Source organism: Lonchura striata, chromosome 2, assembly GCF_050655825.1.
Source record: "Lonchura striata isolate lonStrDom1 chromosome 2, ASM5065582v1, whole genome shotgun sequence".
Taxonomy (NCBI): domain Eukaryota; kingdom Metazoa; phylum Chordata; class Aves; order Passeriformes; family Estrildidae; genus Lonchura; species Lonchura striata.
The window spans coordinates 43,070,130-43,076,273 of NC_140704.1; positions in this window are offsets into that span (position 1 = coordinate 43,070,130).

Genomic DNA, 6,144 nt, shown 5'->3' on the forward strand with positions numbered 1-6,144 from the left:
AGAAGTAAACGGATTAAAGGCAGAAAGGTTTTCTCAGTTGCATCTATCAGCCCCTGCAGTTTAGCTGTGCTCTCCAGCCCTTGATCATGGGAGATAGGTTCTATTTCCAAAAGAGGGCAGGGCCTTTTCATAGCCAGGGCTCTTTGTAGCTGCCGCAGGCAGACTTTGCTCCGAGCTGAGCCGTTAGCTGCTGTCTCCGAGCTAAGGCATATTTATTGCCTGTGCACTCCGTTGTGATGAGCTAGAGTCATGCTTCAAGCCAGTTTTTCAGCCACCTGTGTCAGGGTGACAGCCTCCACAGCACTGCCAGGCATACAGCATATGTGAGCACAGGTGCTGAGAGAGATACAACAGCACGTTTTGATGCTCTTTGTTTGAAGTTTAACTAAACTGGCCACAACAAATGGAGGAGGTGCATTTATGGCTTCAGAGCAATAAAATGGAAAAAAGGAGTGAATTGTGTATATGCTCTCCCCTTTCAACTCTTCTTCCTCAAATCATACTGTTTAGGTGCTCCTCCAAATCAAAAACAAATAGGTAGGAAAACTTATCATTTCACTGTGGCATCTTTGGTCAGCATTTATTCAGAAGTCTACAAGAAGTAAAAATAGACACTTAGTTTTAGCTGTTGATCATGCTGAAAATAACAGAAATTATATAAGCTGCCGAATATATTGTCATCTTTTTCCTTTTCTAAAGCAAACATCCTTGGGTATCTATGCAAATGCAATGCCTTTCATCATTTCTTGAAAAGTCAGAACTCTGCTGCTTCTGCAGAGCTGAGCTTAGACACAGAAAAACAGAGTACTGTCATGTCAGAAGACTCCTTTAAATCATGGATGAGGTCAGGAAATTTCCTGGAAACTGCCCGGGCTCAGTGGTGTGTCCTATGGATCTCCAATGCTCTTGCCCCAGTACAAAGAATTTATCCCTATTTACTTAGTCCAGGCTCATAAAAAAATTTGTGTTGTGTGAAACCAAAACTGCTTTGAAAGAAGAAAGGCGATTTAATGAATCTTCAATGTAAAGTATCTTGGAATAAGAACAAAGCTTCTCAAATGCTCAAATTTGTACGTTTTACTGAAAAGGGTTTGGAAGGTTTTAATTTCTTATGATTCTCTATGCCAGCATTTTGGGTAATTTTTTGCTTTCAAAATGGTTCATTAATATGTCAGTTGACTTTCTAGGAATGGTGCTTTTTTAACTACTAATTTGCAAAGAGATTCAAGATCTGTGCGTATTACCCCTGATTAGTATGTCTGTACGTTTTAAAACATTCTGCAGTACCATTCTGTGCTGTCACATCTTGTGACAGTCTGTCCTGCTGATTTAGCAAGACTGCACTGCATGAAATATGGCAGTGATCCCAGGAACTTAAATGGGTGAGAGAAATGAATACTTTCTTTAAAAGTACCTAAGGTGGGAGAACTGCCTCAAGTTTAGTCTCCAAACTAATGTACTGACAGATTTGTTCTCCAGTCATGTGGTAATTGTTTTGGAAGGAGAATCACTTGCTCCTGGATCCTTCTAGCAAAGCAGCATGTACAAAATTAATTTCATGAAACTCAGCAAGAGACCATATGGAAGGGGGAAATGGTATTTATTTTAAACAAAGTTGATTTCAGTCACTAGCACATTGTGTTGTAGATCTCAGTCCCTTGCACTCCCACACCATGTACTCAAAAGCATCCAGTCATGTGTAGTACTTTCATACACAATCTTCTACTAATGTTTCATTCAGACCAAGTTCAGTGTTTCTGCCACACAGCAAGTTAAATTGCTCTAGCACACATGCCCACCATTAGTTTATGCTGGTGCAGTTTTCTTCTTGGTCTGCAGCTAGTTTTAACTTTGGGAATTAAAAGAGAAAGATGGAAATTGTAGAGGTGAGTTCTATTACATACCTTAAAAACCTAAGCCTTAAACATACCTACAAGCTGTGGATAGTTCTTATAACCACCCCCTTGCAGGGGGAGTGGAGCAAGAAGAATGCTTTGCTTGTTTTCTTATGCAGGACTGTGGAGATTACTGAGGAAAATGTTGTTCTGTTTTGAACTTCAAATGAAATTTAGGTAACTCTTTAATCTCAGGAACTAAAATGTGTACATTTCCCCTTTCCTACATTTGATTCCTCTGCCCGAGACTCAGAAATGACACCTCTGTATTAGTCACAAGTCAGCTAATAGTCATCTTTTATTGTACTAAGTCAGCTCCAGTGCCAAACACTTCATGCTTTTTATTGTCATGTATCTTAGTTTAGTTAACTTAAGCTCCAATACCAAACACCTTATATATGTAATTAAATTATTTCAATTTAATTTAAAAATTTTCCTTTCCTTTCCTTTCCTTTCCTTTCCTTTCCTTTCCTTTCCTTTCCTTTCCTTTCCTTTCCTTTCCTTTCCTTTCCTTTCCTTTCCTTTCCTTTCCTTTCCTTTCCTTTCCTTTCCTTTCCTTTCCTTTCCTTTCCTTTCCTTTCCTTTCCTTTCCTTTCCTTTCCTTTCCTTTCCTTTCCTTTCCTTTCCTTTCCTTTCCTTTCCTTTCCTTTCCTTTCCTTTCCTTTCCTTATTTCTTTTCACAGTGACTATTTAGTCTTCCTTTGAAATCCAGGGTACAAACGCCAGACTAGGCTCTTGGGCAGAGATTTAACATGTTCTTCAGTAAAGGTACCAGCTCTGTGCTAAATTAGTTACTCTCTGCCAGATCCAGACTCAGTCTCGGCTGTGACCCCACAGAAATGCCAAGTGTTTCTAAGGAAGCAGGCCTTTGCTGGAAGCTGAGAGGTTTGTGTGTTTCATTTGTTTATTTTGTGTGCTGATGAGAATTTGGGAGGGTCCAACAGAGTGGCCAGCAAATTTTGAAAACATGTTTTAGATAGGCAGATTTTATGGAAAGCGGATGCCTTCCCAAAGCAATTATAACTCATCATTTCCAGGGCTTTGGTTTCCCATGCCCTGCTTGTTCCTGTCTCAGTAGGAAATAATCTTACCAAGACATAGAGGAGACAGTTCAAAGCATCTGCTGACAAAGGGCTGAGTATCATGTTGCAAATGCATGTCCTCATTTGCTGGAATTGTAGAGGCAAAAAATAGCACAGAACTGGGGTTGAATATTAAATTTCCCAGCAAGAAACAGCTAGCAGGTGCTAGTTGCTGTGAAATCTGGATGAAATTAAAAGCAATTCCTCCCTTGCAAGGAAGATGATGATGTGAGAGTGAGCTCTTTGGGAACAGGTACACTTAGGATAAAGCCTGCTAAGAAGAGTCAGGTTTTAAGCTTTCCTGACACACAACTGACAGGAGAATTGGAATGGCAACATCTGGGGACGTGATGCAGGGCTGGGAATATCTGGTGGTGTTAATGGTGTTAGTTATGGGAATGTTGGGCGAGAAGACAGTGAAATAGTTATGGTCAGTCCGATGACTGAGTGTTATTGCCCTCCAGGCTGTGTGTGAGAGCAATCACAGTGATACTGGGTTTGTCCACAGGAGAAAGGACTGAAACAGAATCACTGCTCTTCATGATCTCCTCATGTGGACATACAGCATTAAAAACAGTTGTACCTTATTCTTTCAGTGACAACTTTCTGGCACAGACAGAAGCACTAATGTTTATACTGTGATATCAAACAGTGCCATTTCTTCTCTACTCTCACTCTTCCCCACTGGAATTGTAAAATATCAGGGAAACTCACCTGTAGAGACTCTGTGTTGCTGCAGTCAGATGTTTTAGCTCCAAATCCTGGTCTGAATAGCGCTAATAATGTCAAGGATTTTTGCAAATTTGAGACAAAAATGATGGACTCAGGCCCATGTTTAGTGAGGGATCTATTACCAGATGCCAGGGGTAGTTAATCAGAACATGATTATGTACTTCAGTGCAATATTCAGTTGTTAGTCATTCTTCTCTGATGGTGAAATGCGTGATAGTTTCAGGTTTTGATTGGCACCTCCATTACCTGCTCTCAGTACACATATTATTGGCTTTTTTTTTTTTTTTTAAATAGAAATTTGCCATCTTCACCTTGCACACAGTCTTGTTACCCAGCCTGCTGTAATATGTGCTGCAGCTAATAAAAGAGCAGCTGCCATGGCTACTGTAGCCATACAAAGAAAAGCTCTTCAGCTTTTAAGGAGTGGCTGCAGGCAGGTAATTAACCACAGCTTCGCTCCTTGCACGCAAAGCGCCTGGAAAGCCACACACCAGGCTTCCCTGTGGATTTTTCTTTTATCAGCGCTTACTTCAAGGATAGCAGTGTCACTGCCAGTTCTGGCTGCAGCAAGAGAGTAAGAAAAAGCAAGGCAAATCTAGTTATAATTAAGCTGGTGGTAACAAAGGGGTCTTAAAAATATAATAGCAGATTAATCTTTGGAGAACTCCCTTCTGCTTCCTTTCCTCCATTCCAGGCTTTGTTCCTTCGTGCTGTTGTCTGTTCACTGCTTCAAGAAATGCATCTATGCATCTCTGATACATCCAGGAGTAGGAGGGTGTTCACCAAATGATCTTGGCTCTTTTCAAATCAATGCATTGTCATTTATGCATCTTAATCCACTGGACCTCCGTTTCTGAAGAATCCCTGATATTATAGAGCTATTTAAACTAATTTTTTAGCATGCAGGGTAAATCACATTCTGCTATGCAGCAGATTGTTATTTGTCTGTCAGGCTACAGTCTGATTTCTGCCCACTGACTTCACTGCAAAGTTCTGTGTTGCCTATAATTAGGATAAAATTGAGTCCAAGAGTGTTAAGTTATATCTTCTGGAGCACAGAAGAACATACCTTGACTTTCAGCCATATCAATCTGTTTGCAAACAACAGTGAAATTCTTTTTGGGTCCCACTGAGCCGTGACAACATGACAGTCTCTTAGAGCTATAGATTGGATTTCAGGACAGAAATTGCTACTACCATCTAGTTTGGACTCGTGTAGAGGAAGGCAAAAATTCAGCCAGAAACTTGCTGCAAACCTATACATCCTGGGTGAGCTGCAGGACTCCAGCCTCTTTGTCTCAATAACAAAAAACTCTTACCAGGAGAGCTACTGGTATTGGTTTATTGGAGTATATTTTATCTCTCTCTCTCTCTCATGTCTCATTCAGAGCTTATTCACATCTCAGAAATTCAAACCATTAGTAGTTGCTCTTTAAAGGTCAAAAATAAGTTGATATAAAATTATTCTGAAGCTGAAGTTGTGATTTCATTCATACTCTTACTGCTCAAGTAGTATATTTTAAAAGTGTTTGGGGCTTTGGGCCAAGCATGGGTATGAATCAAAATAAATACTTGGCTGACTTTCTTGGGTATCTGCCTTTGGCAATGTGTTTCTAGCTCACAGATTGGCCTTCTTTGCAGCTTAGATACCTGGTTCTTTTTCTGCCAGCTTTTTTTTGTTGTTTTGTTGTTGTTGTTTTTGGTTTCTGTTTTTGCATCTTCTGTCTGAAGCAAAAAATTATGTTGGTTTAGCAGTCTAGCATTGCACTTTGGGATTTCTCAACACTCCAGTCAAGAGTTTTCAAGCTTCCTTGACTTTTGCCGCTGCAATCCACGTGTTTTAAAAAAATATTGTTTATGACCTAACTTGTGTAGTTCTCTATAATTCTTTTTTTTCTGAGACAAAGAATTATGGTGATAACTGCTGGCATCGACTCACACTGCTGCTTGTGCCCATCTTGCCTATCTGTTGACTTCAGTCAGGCTGCTAATGTAAGGTTTGCAAGAAAATAAGCTTCTTATAGATGCCCTTCTTTTAAAAATCCTCATAAGTTTCAGTCCATCTTTGTCCTTTCCCCAACACCTTCTGATTCCCTGTTTTCTGTGGCCTCACTCTTAAGGCATGTTTGAGCCTTGCATAATGTCTGCCTGGGGAGGAGGGAAATAGTGCTGACAGCCAGCTGCCTTAGCTGGCTGGGAAACTGAGTGCAGGGGAAGCAGTTTTTGTCCTTGCTCTCCACCACCCACTTCTGCACCAGTACTGAGTGTGGGAGCCAGCTCAGTAACTGGTGAGGAACTGCAGCTTACTTGGGATGACAGGGTTCCTCTTGAGTGCCTAAGTTCTAGCTGTGATCTGGGCTTCTGCAGCCTTTAAAAAGGATGAGTGGAATGTTTTGTTGTCCTATTGTTTTCAACTGATTTAAACGTCTTTTAAA